General features: G+C 36.6%; 1 pseudogene; it reads right to left on the reverse strand.

Annotated features, from left to right (window-relative positions):
* LOC137287882 (E3 ubiquitin-protein ligase rnf213-alpha-like) overlaps window positions 1-21,585 on the reverse strand; it is a 140,658-nt pseudogene extending 119,073 nt beyond the window's left edge.
* Between the last annotated feature and the right edge of the window lie 2,491 nt (window positions 21,586-24,076).

The following is a 24,076-nucleotide window of genomic DNA, read 5'->3' on the forward strand; positions in this document are numbered from 1 at the left end:
GGTTCAAAGTTGTGACGTCACAATGCTAATGTTGATGACACGATTTTACTAGACCTTTCTTGATTTGAAAGCTGAGTGTCCTCACACAACAGGCAATTTCGCCATAGTTTCTGTCAATTTATGTTGGCGAGTAATAAACAGAATACTAAACTCGCTTCCGTGAAATACCATTTTCATTAAACTTGTAAAAGATTTAGTATCAAACTCGCTTTCGCTTGTTTGATACCAAATCAATAACTCATTTAATAAAAATGGTATTACACAGAAGGTCGTCTACTATCCTCTGTTTATTATCATAACCCTCAGAGACAAATGTCTTTTTAAAACCAACTCTGTCTGTGTACAACTTGGAGCAGTCAGAACAATAGAGAAAGAGATGTTTGTACTACTTTTGAAGGAACTTACTTTGAATCCGTTCTTGGGAAATGTTTGTGCAAAGAATCCAAAACAGGACAGGACTTCTTTTCTCTGTCTGGTTGTATCAGAACTCCTGGTAGGCATTCGCCTAGGCAAAGGTAAAAACTTGTGATGTTGTTGTCTCTTAAGGCAGCCATTATGATGATAAGTAGAACAGGACCGTAGATGCTGTGCCTATGTTCAACTAAGGCAAGATGGTCTATCAACTGTTTCATGAAGTTCACGAAAATCTGAAAAACAAAATGTAAACAAATATCATATTTGCAACAACAAAAAGTACAATATCAGGCACTTACTCTGTTTGAGGAATTTGAGGAATATATCTGTCAATATCCACACATTTGAACAATATCCCATACCTCTAAAATTGTCCAAAAATACTGCTGTAATAAGATAACATGATAGTTTGTTTGAGCTGTTTCACAACCATATCATGTCCCTTAGGTCAGGTGAGACGTATAAGTTTATCAATAGTTCTTTAAAAAATTCAATTTAGTAAGATAACAATAAGCAAGCAACCGACAAATTATCAATTAATCCTTTGTACAAAGAATGTTGCTTTTAGAAACAAGCACTGTCACTACAAACAAGAAGACAAAGTCATCAATATCCCCTGCAAAGGAAAAATTCTCTTCGAGTTATGATTATGTCAACTGTTTTGGCGTGTATACAGCATAGTGGAAGGGGAGCACACTGAAAGGTTTTAAACTTCTGCTCCAGAAGGGAGCGCTACCACCAAATTCAGCTGAGGCAAAACTTGTTTACATTGAAATGCCAAAGTATTTTATTCAGAATTCAAAAACTACCTGGAGATACCACTACACCACCAGACCTATCTGTGTCAAGTTTGGTGAAGAAATATTAAACAGTTTTAAAGTTCTGCTACGGGAAAAGATAAATGTTCATGGATGCACGCTTTCACAGACACATGGATCGACTTCCATTTTGATACCCCCCTAAAAATGCGTTGATGGGGATAATAACTTTTATAATACACTTCATAGATGCTGTCACTTCTGTAGTAGGTTGCACTATTTATACAACCATCACTTTCATAATAGGTTTCATTATATAGAGAAGTATTGTTTTTCCTCAACCACCCACACACCCCCAAAATACATTGACATTTCCTCAATCAGTATAGATTTCTCCCTGACCATTTTAGTGTAAAAACTGGTCTTCTTCCTCAATTTTGTGAATTCACACTATGTATCTTGAATTCAAAGGAATTTCTTCTTTACTGGATGCAGGAAGTGCAAATACCTTTCAGCTGGATTGCTTTGTGAATTTGAAGTAAATAGCAAATGTCAGAACAAAGGTCAAATTGCATAAACTAATAATGATGAAACTTGACCAAGACGGCATTCACATTTTACAAAAAAACAAATGCAAAACACCTGGTTAGCAACATTCTGAGTCTTAACATTTTTCTAACCATTATCCTAATCTCTAATAAAAGTAAAGAAGAATCACATATGTGGAACTAATGAGTCATTGCCATGGACACTTGAAATATATGGTTTCAAAAATTCTTAAATGATCACAAGCTCACAACTACACCTATCACTGAGCCAGCTTTGGTGAAGAAATATAGCATAATTTTCAAGGTCTGCCAAGGAGACATCATTCAGACAGAGGGAGGGATGGTGTCCCTCTTACTACCACCACCAAAATGCACTGAGAGGGATAAAAAGATCCAAAGGAAAGGGGGGCACATCTGGTGACAACTTCCAGCCTAAATGTCTTATAATTTATCTGTGATTCCACTCAGCCTTTTCTCATTTAACTTCAAATGCAATATGCTTTTGTCTTTCACATATTGTTCTGAATCTCTGAAGATAGAAATGTAACTGTATCTTCTAGAAAAGAAGGGGAGTCTGAACTTTCAATTTGGGTAGAAGAGTGTGAACAAACTTTTAAAAACAGATATTATGAACAAATGTGTTAGAGTTTATTTCAACCCATGGTTTTGTCTCTTAGTGGCATTTAGAAGTTGTTATAGATGTCCAAGATATTTGATGGATTTAAGCTTCTTTATTGCTTCTGACAATGTTTCAGGATCATTACAGATCCCTTCATCAGGTGAAAGGACAGTTGATATATGACTATGACATCATAACACAATGCATATGTTATATCATCATCCATGAGGAAGAGTACAGTATAAGTGAAGTTGAGAACTTGAACTTTTTCAAAATTTTGATGATTTATAGTAATAGAGATAAAACATGAATCGTCAATACATAATGCATATTTCACATATTGTTCTGAATATCTGTAGATACAAATGCAACTTTTCAAAGACAGATATAATGAACACACCATCATTTCTCTTTATCATCACCTCTAAACACGATGCATGTGTCATTCTTGAGTTTGACGTCAATAAACCACTGAAGACAACTAATCTTGACAATCATTTTGCATCAAACAAATGTTAGTGTTTGTTTCAAGCCATTTTTGTTTTGTCTCTTAGTGACATTTAGAAGTTTTTAAAGAAGTTCAATATATTTGATGGATTTAAGCATCTTTATTCTTTCTCTGATTATGTTTCGGGATGATTACAGATCCTTTCACCAGGTGAAGTGACAGTTAACACTATTATATAAGTAGAACTTTATAAAAATTACATAATGATGATTAATTCATGCTAGGTAATAGAGCTGAAACTTGACTTGTCAATACACAGTGATTGCCAATTATACAATAATTACTTGATAGCAGACAGAATTACTTGATTTCAAAATGAGTAGTAGGCTTTTCAAAATTAATCAATAACATCTATCAAATGTTCGTCAAAAGTTAATCAAGAGGTCAGGTAGACACCTTGATCATGAGTCATTATGTCTTCTTCAATCCACAGCCTAATGTAGTTTCCTCAAACACTACTAACTGTTATTGCTTGAAAGCACCTTGATGTCATTCCACATGATTACAGATTGCCTTCAGCAATTCATGCTTGCCATAAAAGACAACTATGCTTGTTGAAAGAGGCAACTCAGGCTTGCTGACTTGATTGACACGTTTCATCAGTTCCCAACTGCACAGATCATTACTCATTATGTTGATCACTGGACTGTCTGGTGAAGACTCGATAACTTACACACCACTGCCATATAGCTGGAATATTGCGGAGTGCGGTGTAAAACTAAACTCACACACTCCACATGATTACATTATTTTGGCTATTTGCAATATGCTCTAATGTAGCAGACTTATCACTTTATTTACATACTGACGACTTGGGTTTAGCAACACCAATGCTGATCGGCCAAAGAGTCAATATATACACTGCCTAAGCTACATGGTTTTTGGCATTTACATCTTCACAATGAAATGTAGTCAACTAACATCAAAAGGTTATCTAAGTTTCAACAAGTGTCATCAGAAGATGACATATCCTCCCGGCCCCCATATGTTTGAAAGGACAAATCATCTCACAGTTACTCATTGTTTTCTTAGATTAAGTTTGAATTGTTTCCATGGAATTCATAAAAATTATAAATGCCATACATCTGTAACCAACAAAGTCACAATTTCAAGATCTGTTTCATATATCTGCAAAGATCTGTTGAAGATATGAAATGTTTTTCGAGTTGTGCTCTGGAAACAAAGTCCATCTCTCCATTTTGAGGCTAGATCCGAAACGTTTCCATGGAAACCAAGAAAATGATACATCACAAAAACCTTTAAAAACCAAAAGACACCACTTTGGGGTCTGCCATACATATCTAGAAAGTTTTACTAACAGATATTAAGAAGTTTTTGAGTTCTGCTCTGGAAATGAAACACACCTCTCACTTTTCGGACTAAGTCCAAAACGTTTCCATGGAAACCAAGAAAGTAATAAATCACAAGATCCTGTACATAGCAAAAGGCATCACTATAGGTTCTGATTGATGTATCTACCAAGTTTTGCAGAAAAACATTGACTGTTTTTTTAGTTCTGCTCCGGAAACGAAGCCCGTACTCCCATTTTGAGATGAAGTCTGAAACATTTCCATGGAAACCGAGAAAATGATAAATCACAAGAACCTGTAAATAGCAAAAGGCACCACTCTGGGGTCTGCCACACATATTTACCAGGTTTTACTGACAGATATTTAGGAATTTTTGAGTTCTGCTCCGGAAACGAAACATTCCTCTCACTTTTGAGACTAAGTCAAAAACGTTTCCATTTAGACCAAGAAAATAATAAATCATAAAAACCCGTAAATACCAAAAGGCACCACTACAGGTTCCAACTGATATATCTGCCAAGTTTTGCAGAAAAATATAGGATGGCTTTTGAGTTCTTCTCCGGAAACGAAACACACCTCTCACTTTTGAGACTATGTCCGAAATGTTTCCATGGAAACCGAGGAAATAATAAATCACAAAAACCTGTACATAGCAAAAGGCACCTGCATTACATGCCGCGGGGATAAAAATACCAAAACTCTGGAAATAGCAAAAGGCACAATTATGGGTTGAGATTATTATATATTTCCAAGTTTGGTCCAAAAATATTGAACAGTTTCTGAGTTATGCTCTGGAAATGGATTACGGCCGGACGGACAGACAGACGAGGCATCGACTATACCCCCTGAATTACATGCCGGGGGGATAAGAAGTGCTAAGACCAGCATGAAAACTGTTGTGAATTTGAGCAATAAGAATCTGTCTGATGCTCAGACTCTGCTCCTTGCTAAACAATTAAAGTATGTGCCTGTGAGAACCAAAATAAACACTGATGCCTTCATCACAAGCATAGAGGTCTTCAAAAACTTGCACTAAACGGCAACATGGACTTTCTATGTCACCAGATTATAGACACCATCAAGAAAGCACCCAAACCACACAGCAACCTCTCTGCTCAAGTAAGACAAGCAATTGCCGAACTCAGACAAGATAAAGGAATCACCATCACTGAAGCTGATAAAGGTAAAGCAGCTTCTATCATGGATACACAAGACTTCGAACAGCTCATAAACAACAGCCTTTCTGATACCTCAACCTATCTCATCATCACAGAAAAAAACACTGCATAACGTGAATATCAGCATAAGAAGACCCTTAAAGACCTTCACAAAATCAGGGAGATCAATGATAATGTCTTTGAAAAGCTCAATCCAATCAACTCTCAAGCTCCATATCGTGGGGCAACTATAAAAATCCAAAAGAACCCAACAAAAGCCAGAATACTACTCTGATCACATAGATTCATCTTTTACAGCACTGTGCAGCATCTCACTCACATCCTGGCACCCTTAGGTAAAGAGCAAAGGCATTCATCATCCTTTGGAAGCAGGTTGAAAGAAGACCACTTTCTGGTACTATGGTCAGTTACATAAAGTTGACCACTTCACTAACATCCCATTGCAAGAAGTCTAGAGATTCTCCGAAACAATCTCCAGAAATGAATAAAAGTACTTGATGCTAGTCTCATGATAGACAGCATCATTAAGCTTGCTACCACCTGTTTTGTGTTCTCTTATTTTAAATTTAATTACAAGATCTACAGATACACAGTCTACTTCTGGGCTCACCATTGTCACTTTTTATCACTGAAATATATATGAACTCATGTGAAGAATCTGCTATCTCCACAGCATCCTTTCCACCTTTGTGCTGGTATCGCAAAGATGATACGTTCAGAACCACAGACAAGCAAGATGACCTTGCACAGCCATCTCAAACACATCAGTACATCAACCACAACTCCTGTCACCCCCCACAGATCAAACAAACAATTACTGCCACTCTCACTAGAAGAGCCAAGTTGATCTGTCACCCAGATAATCTAAGCAGTGAAACAGATCACCTCAAAAGAACCTTTACTGTCCTCAGTGGCTAATCAGCCCATCTTATGATCAGGAATATCACCAAAACATTTGAATCATCAGAACCTCACATCAGGCCTGAAACATCCCTGATCAGGATCACAATACCCTATGTGGGACCAGTCAGCCATCAGACAGCCCAGCTAATTAAACGTGAAATGAGCCTTGATGTAATTTGTTGTACAAGAATGAAGACACTCCTCTAAGCAAATGGAAGAGGATCTGTGATGAGCAAATGGAAGAGGATCTGGTAATGGAAGCCCCAACCCTAGAGGATGTATATACCAAATATCATGCAGCTGTGGTGATCCATGTGGTGAACACAAGTCAGCAGTATCCAAAAAAATTATAAGTCAGCTTTATCAGAGCACATGCCAAATAACCAAAATCATGTAATCATCTGGGTGCTTTTGACTGATAACATTGACTGGTGTTGGAGAAAACTACAGGAGGCTGTGTAAATAAGACACAATTTATCACGATCAAGGGGTCTACCGAACTCTTGATAAATGTGAAACTTATTATTGATTCATTTTGAAAAGCCTACTACTCATTTTTTAAAAAATCTACTATCAAGTATTTTTTTTTTAATTAGTAATCATTGTGTATTGACAATTTAAGTTTCAACTCTATTACTTAGCATGAATTAATCATCATTATGTAATTTTTGAAAAGTTTACCTTTTAAATTAGTGGCAACTGTCACTTCACTTGGAGAAAGGATCTGTTTTCAACTTCATTTATAACGTATTGTTCCTTGTGGATTGTGACATCACATGCATTGTGTTATGACATCTTAGTCACATGATGTCATAGCGTCAACTGTCCCTTCACCTGATGAAGAGATCTGTAATGATTCGGAAACGTTGTGTGGGAAACAATAAAGAAGCTTAAATCCATAAAATATCCTGTACAATTTTTGTTGATTGAAATGGCAATCATACATAAGCATTTAAGAGCAATGACTGTACTAACAATTATGGTCATAAGAAAGTTCTTGGTACATTTCGTTAACCATACAGTACCTCCTGTCTAACTTTCTCACTGTTTTTGATATCCACAAGCTGTACAGACAGTCCAGAGAAGACATCCGTCAGAGTTTGCAGTAATGCTTCAGCTGTCTCTGTCTCATCAGGCACTTGCTTCTTGATGGTAGATATGATTTTGTCAGGTGGGATGAAGATATTTAAAACTGTCTTTATGTCATCAACAATTTTTCCTGGAGAACCACCTCCTCCAAACAGCTTCTTGAGGAAACCATCATTTGCTTTCGAATACACTAATCCATCATACTGGTGTATAGGATCTGTTTAAGAAGAAATGGACATGGGCAAATATACTAAAGGAAAACAAGAGTCATCAGAAGATGTCTGAAATGACAAATAATCTCACAGTTACTCATTGTTTCCATGGAATTCATGAAAATTATAAATGCCATATATCTGTAACCAGCAAAGTCACAATTTAAGATCTGTCTTGAAACTGAGGAAATAATAAATCACAAAAACCTGTACATAGCGAAAGGCACCACTTCAGCTTCTGACTGATATATCTACCAAGTTTTGCAGAAAAATATTGAACGGCTTTTGAGTTCTTCTCCGGAAACGAAACACACCTCTCACTTTACAGGCTATGTCCGAAACGTTTCCATGGAAACTGAGGAAATAATAAATCACAAAAACTTGTACTTAGCAAAAGGCACCACTTTAGGTTCTGACTGATATATCTACCAAGTTTTGCAGAAAAATATTGAAAGTTTTTTTAGTTCTGCTCTGGAAACGAAGCCCACTCCACCATGAGACTGACACCAAAATGTTCCATGGAAAAACAAAAATAATACATATGCCAAAAATCTGTAAATAGCAAAAGGCACAACCATAGGCTGAGATTACTATAACAATCAAGTTTGGTAACAAAATATTGAACGGTTTCTGAGTTATGATCCAGAAAGAAAATTATTATGGACGGACGGATGGACGGACAGACAAGGTGTTGACTATATCCCCCCCTGCATTACATGCCGGGGGGATAAAAATAAGGGATCACATGAAAGCATGAAAATGTTCCCTTATTTTTATCCAACTTTCTTCACAAACCTTGCCATACAAAGCTTACGAAAAAAAACAAGGAACATTTGTCCTTTCATGTGATCCCATATTTCTTTCCCTCTGTATATTTATTGAAATACTGCTACAATTTCAAGCTTAAACCTATAGATAGTTGATGTCATTGTACGTGAATAAATCAAGGAGGGGTAATGAAGTTCTTGGTTCAAATGGAACAAAATCTCTCAAGTTAATTATCAAAGCAATCCATGAGTATGTGCAATGATGAGTTTAATTAAATTAATGGCATCCTGTTAGTTACCAGACAAACCAGTGGCTGACAGCATCTAATCTTCATTAGTCAGTAGTCAGATCCACTTTAAGTACATCATGAACAGACTCACTCAGCAATTTAATTAAGCTTTTGAACCTGCTCTCAAGAGTAAAGAGTAATATTCTTCATAGATATTACATACCTGTAGTCTGTCTCCTTTGTTTCGGAACAGTAAACTTTCTGTTTGCAATGCCATTTCTCTGATTACCAAAGCAGACAGTTTCAAAAGATTCCTTTCCTGAAACCACTTTGTACTTGTATTCAAATCCACCATTTCTAATATCTTTGGTCATTGTCACTTTGCTTGAGTATTCGTGGTAACCTTGGTGACACCTACATGAAAAGATATGTAAAAGAATACACATAAAATATGAACAAATCTTAACCGGGGCTCCATACATACAACAGCAATGACTGACGTACAGTCAAACACTGTCAAACTTTGCTGTGTCAACCTATGGCTATAATGAAATAAAAACCTGGTCCCTGCTTATCTTTACAGAACTCCAGATAAGCTTTTGCAAATGTGGGTACTGTACACACTGTTTTCCCGGAGTGGGTATTATGAAAATTAGGTGGGTACTTCAGTTTCCGTTACCCACTGTTTCTTGAATAAGTGAGTATTTTACTTACCGGAATATGTCATGAAGAAACTTTGCAAATCATACGGTTTGTACCAGCATGGTATGTTAGCATACATCTAATTATAGTATTCCTGTCACAAAGTGCTGCGACTAAGTGACCTATCTGTGAATAGCTACCTTGTGAGGATGTTATAACTCAACCGCTGGTAGTCAGTTGTGTTCATACACAGCAGGGAGTTGAGATGATGAGGGGAATGCCAGAAAAATGACATCTTATTCTGGTGACCAACGGATATTTGTAAAGTGCCAGTGAGCAACTGTTTCAGTTGGATATTTGGTGCTATATAAATGCATTTAAGTTAAACAGTTCAAAGTATTACTTAAATGTAGAACCATTGTTCATGATAAATTGTTGAGTGCTCAAAAATCAATGAACCATCCTTGACACAGCAATAAAATCAAGGCATAATAATAATAATTCGATTTTACTATTCTCGAACTTTACATCATCCTCATGTTTCCTTCTGTTCACCATTGCAGAAAAGTTACAGTCCATGTGTATTGTGACTAGGTATGACTGCTGGATTTAGGTACTTTCGCAGGACGAGACTTGTAATCACTGGAAAGTCTCACTTTACGTCTTCGTTTCCTCAACCAGTGACAAATGGAGGGATGGGGGTTAAATGAACTCACAGGTAGGCCTAACATGCTTATTTTGAGGAGCACATCCAATGTGCTGGCACTAAGAGAAGCCCTGAACTTTGTCTTCAGACAGTTATGGGCACTGAAACTTCTCTCACACTCAGTGCTGGTGAGTTGCATACAGAGTGCAATGTTTGCAAGGATGAAGCTGGTTTACATGGCATCTTTATGGAGAAGAATCACTCTTTTGCAGAGCTGAGCTGGCGGAAGCTTTGAATATGTGCCATTTATCATTCCTTTCAACCTGGGCCACTCATCAAGGAGTTGTTCACCATCAAGTAGGGAACTAACTTGTTATTACAGGCTCAACAAGTCCTACCTGAAGGTTACCTTCTATCACCTTCACACTTTTCTGGGTGCCATACAAGTCACTGAGATGTGCAATAGCATTGTCTGACTCTTCACCAGGTACACTGTTGTCTGTGAGTGGCTCTATCACCTTGCTCATGTCCACAAATATGACACTGTCGTCTTCCCTGGACCTGGACTTAATGTTTTTTGCCACATTCTTCAAATGCTCCATTCTCAGAGTTTAAAATTCTTCATTCATGGTTTATGTGGACAACAAATCTTCCCCACCAACAGATGCTTTGAATCCTTGTTTTCATGTCCTTCAAGCCCTGGCCATCTTGACCCACCATAGCCTTAACTTTAAGTTCTTTCAATAAGAGGCTTCAGTTGACTGAAGAGTAGGTGTTGCTTCTGCAGACTACAACTCAGAGGTGCCAGTTCTGTGTTAACATCAAGAATAAATGCGGTGGCAAGTGCTACTTTGTAGCTGGCAAAGTTCTTGTGCAAACCTTTCGCTGCTGCACTTTTTTTCAGCTGCAAATTTGGAAATCGTTGTCCCAATTATCGAATAGAATATGGTTCCTTCACAGTCAGCTCGGGTTCCTCCAGGAATTTTTTAGTCTTCTTCAATGAAAGTGTCCTACTGTTTGATGCAGTAATGAAATTATACAGTCCATTAAACTTGTCTCAGAACTTCATCAGGTACTCGTTTTTCTTAATTGAGTCAACACAAGCTAGATTTAACGTGTGGGCCACACAATGGGTTTGTACACAAAAGGGTGAGTATTTTGCTTGAATTTGTTTTCATGCACCAGTTCGCTTTCCCATCATTGCTACAGCACCATCAGTTGATAGTGAGACACATTTGGTTAGGTCTATACCCAACTTCTCGAACTCAGCTGCCACACGGTTAACAATTGAATGGGCACAACCGTCATCGATAGGCTCATTACACAAAAACTTGGTGACAGGTTCTCCTTCTTTCACGTATCTGACACAAATGCTTAAATGTTTTGCAACAGTCACATCTGTACTCTCATCAAGCATAATCGCAAATGCCCTAGATGAATTAATGTCATTCACAAGTGTCTTTGTCAGTATATGGCAAATTGACTTCTGTAAATCTGTAATTGTTGTCCAGCTGAGATTCTTATATTTCACAGTAAGTCCGTTCATAGATTGCAACATCAACAATCCATTTACTTGATCAGATGGTAACTCTGACTTGGCACCATAATAAACAGTGTTAAAAAGAATCTTGTCATCATCAGAACAACTATCTGCATTATCTTCAATTTCAAGCACATTTACATTGACTGTATCCCATTTCCTCTCCATTTCAAAGTGGGAACTAGCACATTTGTGTTCCATGCTTTCAATATGTCTGATAATGCTAGAAATCTGTATCGCATTGCAAAATATGAAATTATTCATGAGATGAGTGATTTGACTGGACGGTATTTTCAATCAGACCAATGGGTGATCATGTGCCAACACATAGAAGCAGCCTTGCGTTCAGCAACGTCAAATTTCCCACGAAGTTTGCAAACATTCAATATTAAAATAGGATACCCGTTGGCGAACTAAGGGATACTGAACACAGGGCTGCATTGCTCATTCTACCTGTCAACACCACCTTGGCAATTACACATGCAAGTGTTAGAAACATATTCCTTATGCGTGTATGTAATATGCGTAAAATATCCGCATACGCAGCTTATCTGGAGCTCTGTCTTTTGTAAGTGTGCTGAACCTTAGCTCAAATCATTTATTTCTTTATAAAATTGTTCCATGTCATTATCAGAGAGCACAACAACTTCTGGAACTGAATGCATGTTGTCTGATGATTGAAAAATTAAGTACATTCACATGTTTTTTTTAGGAAGTGAATGTCATGTCATAAACCTCCTAAGCATATTCAGCAGAGACTGCAATCAATATCAAACTTTGCATCATGCATGCAGGCTACAGGATTCTACCACACAGCTTGAACATAGGTTTCTTGTGTCTGCAGAAAGACATCTTCACACAGTATCTGCCACAACACTCCTACTGATCCCCTACCCATCCCAGGTAAATGGTATACTTGAATGTAGGAGACTCAGAAATGCTTAAATGGACAATTGCTGCTTTGAAACCTGTAGGTTGGTGGGTTACAATGCTGTCATATCGACATTGGTGAGGCCATGATATAGGACACTGTATCAACTCTAAAATGGGTCTTACAACTGACTGACAATTTAAGACATATTATACTCTCGAAACATCGGATCTAAACAGTTATACCCATCATGAGTCATTTTCCACTTCTTACTATTCCATCCTCCAAGGGGATCACAGCCAATAACTAAATACACTTCATCCTTTCCTTGTTTGACCTTGAAATCTTTTGACAATACAGCATGGAAGATGACCTCAAACTCACTGCAAGAAGACACAAGTAAGGCATAGACCATTTTGTGGAAAACAACTTTTAAAAATAATGCATGGAGAAATTTTCAATATTTCAAAACACTGACACATCAAGTCAATAATATTAAAGCTATTCATCATTGCCATTCACATATTATGAACATAATCATACAGACCAAAAGTATTTTACAAATATGAAATAAGCTACTATTTCCTATAATGTTACTACATCAGTAAGAATGATGGACATGATGTATTCTTGTGTCACATTTCTTCTACGTACATAATGTTCAATAGTCAAATTTACTTATAGAGTAACTTGACTGGAGTCTCTTGAAGAAGTGAAGAGTTATCATTGGTTGGAACAAGCACGTGAGGTTGCCTGCTGATATATTTGTCAATAGCTTCCTGGTGATATGTAGCTTCTTAAGCACAATTTGAGAGAATTTAGGAGCAAAGGTAAAGTATAGATTAAATTGTAAACCATCACAAAAGATTTAATGTTTTGAAACAACACATGGACAGCAGTATATTTTGAAGAAATGGCCACACTGACGTTTTCAAGACTTTTGAACAAACTTAATATTTTATTTATATAATTGATAATTTATGGGAATAGGCATCTAAAATCTTTACTTTTCAGTCATTTCCTTTTGAAGTTGAGTAATGGCCAGAAGCAAGTTGTTCAACGTGGCTAAAAATGGAAGCAATATTCAAAATGACATTCAAACCTCTTGAATAAATAGGGATAACATCATTGGTGGGAACAAGCACCAGCTACAGATGATTATATGTCATGGTCAGTAGATAAACAATCTGGCCTAACATCATCCTCGATCTCTCCAGGGTATACATTCTGATGAGTCTCCACTATACCTAAAGATGCATCTAAGGGCTGGACCGATAATTTTATTATCTCCCTTTGATGGCTCTGCATCCTCACAGTAGTTAATCACCTAAGCCACCCTTACAACTGAGCTTGCCATAGTCAACAAAGATAGCAGTCGGAGCTGTGAAGGTTTGTTCGCAGTGTGACTCAGAACTTAAGGAAATCATACAGTTGTGAAAGTGAGTTGTGATTGGTATGCTAAACTTCCCAGCATAGACACCTGACTGGATAAAAAGTCAACCTAGAGAGGTAATAAATTTATAGATGCATTAATTGGACCTTATTCCCAGGAGATATCGAGGATGGCCTTACATAAGTTTGCTTCAAATCCAGGTACTTTTGATACAAGGAATTAGATAAACCAGCACATTTTTGTATTTCCACAGTAAAAGATATTGTTCTATTTCAGTCTGACTAGATCAATATCTATATAAATTTTCTAATACATAGACTATCCAGAATGGAACTACTGATCAAATGAATATTATACTTATGGTTATCAAGAAGGCATAAAATACAAAAATTTGGAAAATGTTTCAGGTTGACATCAAATAGAATAAACTCACTGGGGCTTTGGATCAGACTTTGTCCCTTTGGCTCCTGCATTTGAATCCTGCTAGAAGAAAAATCAATTTAGATTAAACTATCCTTTCAGAAGCAATAACCGCAAAAAACAAGTCATGTACAATATTGTTCACAACAAGAAAATATTGTGACATTTCACAATCTGAACCTTGACTTTTACTTGAAGCTGCTTCAGTCATCGAACAGCAGGGAAGTGTTTGTCAAACATCCATTTTAATGACCATAAGCATTATACTGTCGTTGAGTAAATATTCAGCTGCTATGTAAGTGAGATGCTGTGTAAATAACAATACATACATTCGATATTTTTCTGTATAAACTGTTATGATTTTCAATAAATTCATAAGTTGCATACTTTGCAAAAACATTTTTTACTTACCCAAAATATCATAATGTAGGATAGTTTGGAATGTTGTCTAGGCAGTTTTGTTTAAAGAATCCCCTCCACCAGAGATGCTAATGGCTTCATTACTACTATATAAATACTTTATGGATACTTACATTTTTCTTTCTGGTAGATTTGTTTTTATTGGTGTCTTTGGTCTTCTGTCTGTCCTGAACCTTTCCATTACTTTTCTGACACTGGCTGCGCGTTACAGCACCTTGGCTCTGGCTGTTGCTGCTACCATCTTGCTTACCACTGTTACTCTCTCCATCATGCTGAAAATTGGATGATTTTTTTGTGTTAGCAGTTGCCGCTGGTGTTGTAACCTCATCAGGCACACCAGTATCTGTTGCTTCATCTACAGAACTCCCATCTCTTGTAACATTTTCATTGTGATTTCTGCCTTTCTCTACATTCCCATTTGTATCTCCTGCTTCTCTTGATTTGTCTGTGTTTGAGTCATCACCTCTGATTTGTGTGGAATCTGCAACAGTGCTTTTTGGCTGACTACCACTGTCATTCTGCCCTACATGGTGATTTCCTTCTGTACTCAGATCTGCTCCTGGTTGAAAACTATCTTCATCTTTGCTCCCATCATTTCCACTGCCACAGTTAGACTGATCCACTGAATTTTCTGTAACATTTTCATCTTTTACTTTCAGTGACTTAGAATTATCTGGACTGGTACACAAAACTTTGTCATTGTGTGGAACATTTTGATCAATGACTACTGTCAATTAAAGGCAATAGCTCATGTAAAAGTACTACATGTACATGCACCAAAGAAACGTAACATAACAAAAGATGGCCATACCTACAAAATAATACTTCAGATAACTATTCTCTTTAAAGAATCTATATTAAAGAACATTCACACTTATACATGTAATGCTGTCATATATATCCATTCTTCATTTACAGAATTCTACCAATATTATCTGCTCCTCAAATTAAGAGTAAGATGTCACATATTCATAAATACTACTATTGGTAATAAATGAGTGATCTTACTGTCTATAGTCTTCTCAAGACTATATTGCATATTGGAGGCATATTATTAGAACATGCAGATTTGTTTCTTCTTTGAGTAATATGTTTAGAAGTTGGTGAATCAGATTATGACAAACTTTATAGATGATGTTCTCACATACTTTCCACAAATTTCAAGCGTAAATACTGTGCATGGTGGTAAGTCTTACACACATGCCTTTGCAAAGTCATCAATAACAGTGTACATCAATTATATTCAGAGCTGTGATTTGATGGCAAAGGACAGTTGGCTCTTACACATCAACACTGAAATCTTACTTCATTGTAGAGTTGGCATTACTCAGAACATGTCTCCATATCAAAAGGTTAGGATAATTCTACAATCATTATGTAATGTTATGCTCATTGAAAGCTCTTTTTTCAGCATTAGACAGAAAACTCATGAAAATAAGATGTTGAAATTCCAACTTTGAAAAAAATTCAGTGTTTAAAGATAGTTAAAGACAAGTGTTACAATAGGGAAAGGAAAGTATTTAAACATGTAAAATTAATTTACCTGTTGTGATATCATGCCCACACTTGTTACAGAAGTTGTCATCCTCTTTCAAATATGCTTTACATGAGGAACCATCTTTATTTTTCCCTGGGCATTTTCTTAAGAATGTTTGAAACAAATTGTGGTCAATCTCCCAGCCACACCTTCTACAGAAGCTGTCATCAGATGATAGCTCTGATCCACAATGTTTGTCCTTGCCAGGGCATGGAATAACAAGTCTGGATGCGTCTCCTTGTGTGTCATATCCACACTCTGGACAGAACTCGAATGTATTTTCTTGTGTGTAATCACAAGGAGTGCCATCTTTCTTCTTCCCCAAACACTTCATTCTAACAGGTGATCAATCTGTAATCATAGTGTCATTTCTTATGTTAATAAAAAGTATTAGTTCAATGTTCAAGTTTATCACATTACTGCAGAAAAGAACAAACAACTTCAAACCCTAAAGAAAAAGAAAACTTTCTAGTGTGGCTCAGCATGACTGCAGTGCGCTGGTAGATGTTTGATCAACAGAGCTATGCACTTTTGTAACAAACACTTCATTCTTGCTGGTGATCTATCTGCAATAATACCTCCTAGTATCATTTCTTATTTTATTCAGAATCTGTAAATGATCAGTCTTTATTTTCAAATATATATAATTTGTAATGATACAATTAGTGTAGAAAAGAACAAATGAAAGACGTTTCTAGTGTGGATGAACTGAAGTAATTTGTTTAATGTTTGGTTGACAGTGCCATGGACTTACTTGAGTGCTGGACATTTCCCAGTGGTATATCTATTACCATCTATTAGAAAAATGGTCCACAACACTTGAAAAAGAATTATCATTCAAAAGGAAGAATTATCACTTTAAGGTTAACAGCTAATTTTGCTTTTTTTTCATTCATAAGGTTATTTTTCAACTCCATGATGTAACATGCTTACAGATATTAATGCTGGAGTATCTCTCAAACAATTACCCCAATATATGCTTCACCTCTTCCCCTACAGGAAACTAGTCAGAACAATTCTATTTCTTGTTTTACGGATGGGCAGGTAATATTTTATCAAGAATAAGAAAAATAAACATAAAATACATATTCCCAGTTGGAAAAATAAAATCCTAATGTTAAGATATGCAGGAGCAAGACTTCAACCATGCAAGGCATTTTGTTGGACACTAAAGCACCAGTATCTGTTCTCAGAGGCTTTAAACTGAATCATCTAAAAATACTTGAATTAGAAGTCAGTCCTTTGAGCACATCAAAGTGTGTGAACTTGAAAAACAATGCTTTGATGGGTTTTTGCTTTGATTGGTGATTTTTTTCCCTTCCTGCCTTTAGGTTTTCTGAAGAAAAAAATTCATAAAACAAAAACTATAATTAGTCTGACCTTATAAAGAATATTCTTACAACAAACTGAATGATACCATGAACTGTATTTTGTCCCAACTATCTGCTGTATAATTTATCATTTAAACCTGATGGATAAAACGAACATGAATAAAACAAAATGATGGATATAGTGTGTACTGTGTCAGTGACAATGTTTACAACTAACTGTTTATCTATATGTTTTTGGTTCATTTTTGTGCATGAAGAAATAAAACAGGAAAGTTTCATAAATGACACTACCAGGGATTGGGAAAGAGAACTTTGACAATGATCCATTTTCAGGATTATTAATCATTTCCTGAATTTTGAATGGGCCAGTCCCCTTGTATCAATAGTAAACTTCCAAATTTTAATGGGCCATTTTTTATTCTAATGTGCAAAATGGCCCATGGCCCCTGCCTTTCCCAATCCCTGCACTACCCAATTATTATTATTGAGGATTGTTCACTTGTAACTGACCAATCATCAATTATCAAGGTTATGAGATTTTAACTACTTCTTAACACTAGTCACCAGTCTATGGCCACACTTGGCAGTTCATAACATTTGAAGGCAAGTAACTAAACAGATAAAGTACTGACACTGTGCACTCATTTTCCACCCTCAATTAATGATAAAACAGTGATTAAGCTATAGCCCTTGAGAGAGATGCATATTGTCTGTATCAGCAGCTGATGACAACATCATCAACAAAATGAAACTTACCTCTGCACATCAAATTAATTATGGTCACATGCAGCAACAAAAGTTATTGTGAATGTTTCCTTCAGTAATCTGTTTTGGTGACCATTTTAATAACACAATTTAAGAAATACAACAAAGCAGGTGTTCAAATTGCACAAAAATTTGCATGAAAATTGAGCATATTTGAGAAAAATGGCCAGCAATGTTCACATTAGAAGGCCAGATTATCAGATGTCATTTCCACTTAATTCAGTTTTAAGGAGTGCAGAATTCAGAAAAAACACCTCTGTTCATGGTTCAGGGAGTCTAAAATGCCACACGTAGAGGAAAATAATAGACGAAGAGCTGTGACTCACGTTTTCATCTAGTATTTTGCAACTTGTAGATTCAACATTCATATACATACTGTTTGGTACTTATGTGGTGATATTTTCAGCAAAACAATCAAGTTGAAGACCATTCCCATAGTCGCTCCCACTAGTAACTCATGTTATGACCTATGGTTTTGAACAATGTATCTTTAACACAGATTCCAGATAGGAACCATTACTGCCTGTAGCATGTCTGACACCAGAGTGTCATACGTCATAGATCATATGTCACATATCAGGTCATGTGTCCTGGCAGGGTATTGTTTTGGAGGCAGGATGTTATGATCTAAAGTGGGATAAATGCTGCAGCAACAAATGATTGTTAAATACAATGTACACTGAAGTGCTACAATTGTTTTAGCTTTGTTCACTGTTTGCTATTTTACCCAAATTATCAGTAAGTGATAGGACTATTAAATAGCAGTGACCTGAAACTAATTACATATGAACCAGAAACAAAACAGTGACTTAAGTATGAGCACACACTATCCCCCAAATCTGGCTTCATTTCTTCATGAGTTAGTTGAATTTTCTATGTCAGACCAAAGCAAAACAGTGTTTAATATTCATAAGAACAAACACATATGGAAAATTATCTCATACTAAACCATAGTATTAATACGTTACCAAGTACCATCATAAAGAAACTTACGCAAACCTCTGTTCAACTACTGTCTGAATAAAATGACACTCAAAGAATAGTAAAATGCTACATCTAAATGCAAAAAGAATGAAACAAATGTGGCAAAAAATTGACTCATTTTGTAGATTCTCACAGACTTCTCTGTGACCTACAATTTGATTTCCAAACATATGTGGGAAGGTCCCATATTTGTTTATCAGCAAACAAATTTGATTTCCAAACATAATTCTGATTATATCTGGGATCATGATATAACCAACATTATAGGAATGACAAAGATCCTGGTCTAGTGACCTTGGGAAATATAAGCCTTTGTTGAGTTAGTGACATATATACACTCCAATTTTAAAGAAACAAACCCATCGCCAAACATTGTCAAAACACACACCTGCTGATATACATGAATGCTGGCATTGATGCCACATTTATGCTGGCAGGTAATTTTATTGGTGTACGAAATGCATAGGTTTATAATCGTGCATATCATCCAACATAACCCACTATGACCAATGTGAAATAAATACCGCACAGCCTAACATAGTATATATAGGCAAAATCTATTATTTATTCACCATTGTTGTGTACATCTGTTAGCAACCAATATAACATATGCTCTTCAATCAAGTATATAAATCTCTGTATAATGCAGTCGTCTCAAGTTCCACCTGGTTACCGCTACCAGAAATGTTAGGCGTTTAAACCACCTAAATGGATGGCATACATATATTACTTTACCCGAGCTTACCTGAATTCCAACAGTCCGTTGTAAATATTTGGACGTATCCATGTCTGACTGTCACTGTCTGATTGTGTGTGCGCATGTTCACCTTCTAACGTAAGAGATCCGGAATAGTCTTTCGCGGAAATGCCTACTTTCAGTTTCAGTGCCAGGAAAGTGAACACAAGAAATCTTATTGAACAAACCAGCTGTATATCACTGCAATTTTGGGATGGGCAATGAGAGTACCATCACAAATAAAATATGTGTATTTTTGGACACGTGTTTGCTAAAATTAAACTCATTCTGTTTGGGGGGTAATGCTAAAAGTGCTTGATACGGGGAGGGCTTTGGTGCCGTTGCCAAAACATATCTGAATCAAGAAATATGTCACCAATTTATGCACTATCCAACAATCGTCTATCACACGTAGAGCTAGTGACCATCTAGGTCTCTGGTAGAATACACCCTGATTCCTGTACGAGGTACCGAAAGAGAAAGAACAGTGTTGGAATACTGCTGGATTTATCAGTGTTGTCAGCAATATATTTCACGCGAAAGAGAAAGTGCCCTTCTATCTATCTCCTTCCATACGCCGTACCAGTAACTGATAACATTCTACGTAGTGCAGAATGTGGGTGGGGACCTGGCAACGCATATATTCATCAGGCATGCGCATATCTTGCTCTTTTCTAAAATGCTAGGCACAAAACATTTTCTACGTAACGTCATTCTAACAAACTGGATAGATTCAAGGTTTTGGAAAATAAATCTCATTACAGTAAATTTTGTTTGGGGACATGGCATTTCTGTGCTAGACAAATATGTTCTCATATTACATTCCCTTTCCACAGAGGTTACTCCTGTCAAAGCCATACTTTACAGAAATGGGTTATATCTGGCCATTACTTAATCAAAAAAATCTTTCCAAGATAATTGCACTTGCTCGTGTTATTCAATATCCTGAATCATAAATTCATGTGGATAAACACCAGGGTCAAAGGCCAAGGTCATACTCGTCAGTTTTGCAGCTGCTTTCGTATTCGTAACCCACCCAGTGTCTGGCTAATAGTAGCAAAACAGCAGATCAGTTCCGACACTTTCAGCTGTAGCATACAATCATGCAAACCTGACACTTCCAACAGCACACACAGTAGTTAAGATATTCCATACATAAAATACTGGCCTTATATTGGTAACTCATCCTGGCCTGGTATATTAAACAATGGGCAGATTTACTGGAGCAGTGTCCTTGAAATGCACTCCCGATAGCTCAGCCATTTATTGGCACCAAAAAGTAATGTCCCATTTGCAAACTTAAACAGTTCTTACTTTACCCGTGCCTACCTTAATTCAAAACTCCCGTCTTAAATGTTTGGACACAACGGATAGATTTACTTATAAGGGGCAGTATGTCAAGAACTGCACACATGAGAGCCCGGCCATTTATTGGCACCAGAATGTAATATTCCATTTGCAAGCTTATACAACTCTTACCTTACCCGTGCTTACCTTAATTCCAAACTCCCGTTGGACGCAGCCATGGCTAACTGTTGATGATTAAATGACGACCTTATATAACGTAACAGATAGCTTTAGCAGAAATGCCCACTTTCACTTTCAGTTCCAGGAAACTAGTTGTAATTGGGTAGTGATCATTTCCTTTTCGGACGGGGCAATAATATCAGATACACAGATGCTCAATTATACTTCTATAAAAGAGACCCGTGAAGGTCCCGGGGTAGAACAAGCCTTCAGCAACCCATGCTTGCCATAAAAGGTGACTGTGCTTGTCGTAAGAGGCGACTAACGGGATCGGGTGGTCACACTCGCTGACTTGGTTGACACATGTCATCGGTTCCCATTTGCGCAGATCGATGCTAATGTTGTTGATTACTGGATTGCCTGGTCCAGACTCGATTATTTACAGACCACCGCCATAGAGCTCGAATATTGCTGAGTGAGGCGTAAAACTAAACTCACTCACTCACTCACTCTATAAAAGAATTAGCCTACTGTATTCGTTGGACACATAATTGCGGGAAAGAATCGTATTAATTGTTTCTATAATGCGAGGCATGTGATTGTTTTTCAGTAATATGGGGAAGGCTTTGATTCTCAAGGCATATACAAAACAATGTCTTACTTGTTATATAAAAAACACGTTCAACTGAATGGTAATTAAAATTTTGCCTCTCAAATTCTTGCTGGGGCTGTACTTTCAGCTATACTGTGCAGTTTAGTAAACTTATCCTCATTACATAAATTACACTCCACTACTGAATCTAACACAACTTTATGGGAGGTCGCGTCAGGTAGCCTTTGAGAGTGACCAATCAAACACGGCTTACCAAATCGCGAAAGTGCACATTCGAACATATCTTTTGAACTTTTCATCTCGAAAAGGTTCGTACCCGAACGATTCCGAATGCTATTTAGCGTACGCTCGCCTCCCATTCGTAACTACTCTTTCCGGCTTGCCGGAATGACCCGAGTAGTTACGAATGCGCTCACAGGTTACCTGACGCGACCTTCTACAAGGTTTTGTTAGACTCAGAGGTGGAGTGTAACGATATACACTGAGGCTAAGTTAACTTAGATTGCTATACTATGTTAATGTGATGTGCTAGTTATATCTTCACCTGACACCAATCAGAAACATGTAACAGCATACTTTTATAAAACAACTTCAACTTCTTTATTCCCAGAAAACCACCATTGGTGGTACAAGAGCAAAGAATATACAATATTTACAAATGTACATTTATATAAACATGCGTCATGATGATGTGTTATTTACCTTACAAATTATACAAGTGAGAGATAAAAGTGATAAATATTTGCTAAGTTTAAAATTGACAGGCGACATAACCTTGCTAGTTACATGTTCTTTCTTCTCGCGATATGTTCTGCCATCTGCCAGTTGCGATCGGAAGGTTTAGATATGAGGCTCTAAATTTCAAAGTAGGTATGTGTATTGATTTTGGAAATAAAAGACATTTTCAAAGCATAGTGTTTTTTTTTAAGTATTGATAATAAAATCCCTTAGAGCTGGAACGTTTATCTTCTTGCCATTTTTTAATAAACTGGTTATGATTTGTTTTAGCTCTTAAAACTGAAGACTTTGCAGAATATGCCGGGGGATTTACATATATTTCGGATAAACAAATTCTGCCCAATAAATGTTTTATGGAGTGTAACCAAGGGTATGCCGTAGGGTGTTGTTCAGTCATGACTAATATATTGGTATAAAACATGAGACAATTTGATCGTCTCAGTCGACGCGAGTTTACGCCAAAAAGACAAAATATTGATAGAGATTCTTATATTTAAAGGGGGTTCTACCTAATTCGTCATAGACAATACAGTTTGGGGTGGATTTTCTAAGACCGGAGGCAATTTTTAGGAACTTTAAATGTACACTTTCATTAGGTTCTAGTTTCTCGTGTCCCTATATTTCGGATCCGTATGTAAGGATTGGTATTATCATAACATCAAAAGCTGACATGAGACAATCAAGTAGATTTACATGTCGTGCTTTCTCTAAGAGGCAGTACATCGCTTTCGTGGCATTTGTTTCTACTCGTATAATACCGGTAACCATTCTTTTATTTCTGTGGAGTTCTATTCCTAAATAAACATAGCTAGCAACGATATTTAATTTTCTATTTCTATATATAAATTCTAATCTTGATGTTTTAGCCGGTCCCGCACCGAAAACGGACTTTTGTGTTTGATAAATAAACGTTTCATTTCCAGTTTCCGCAATAATCATAAAATGAGTCTAACGATTTTTAAAAATCTATTGATTTTCCAAAAAGAATAGTAACATCGGCGTAGAATAGAACTAAAAGTTGTAAGAATACTTGTAGTTCATTTTCACTAAACATCTCTAATTCAACTCCATCGCAGCCGAGTTCATAGAGCTGGTTTTCTAAATCGTTTAAAAAGATTGAAAATAAGAGCGTGGACAAATGTTTTCCTTGGCGAACACCTTTTTCACAAGGAAAATAACAAGAGGAATCATTGTTGAACATTACATCTGATTTATTGTTATCATACATAATTGTAATTAGCGTGACAAATTTACCGTGAATTCCGATCTTCTGTATCCTCGTCCACAGTACAATTCTCCAAACAGTGTCAAAAGCTTTCGTGAAAATAATAAACGCATAGAAGAGGTTTTTTTTGTTTTTGAGTCGACATTATATTTGCAAGTATATGTGAAACAAACATGTTATCTCTTGTCGTAAAGTTCTTTCTGAAACCCGCT

The sequence above is a fragment of the Haliotis asinina genome, chromosome 6, assembly GCF_037392515.1.
Source record: "Haliotis asinina isolate JCU_RB_2024 chromosome 6, JCU_Hal_asi_v2, whole genome shotgun sequence".
Taxonomy (NCBI): domain Eukaryota; kingdom Metazoa; phylum Mollusca; class Gastropoda; order Lepetellida; family Haliotidae; genus Haliotis; species Haliotis asinina.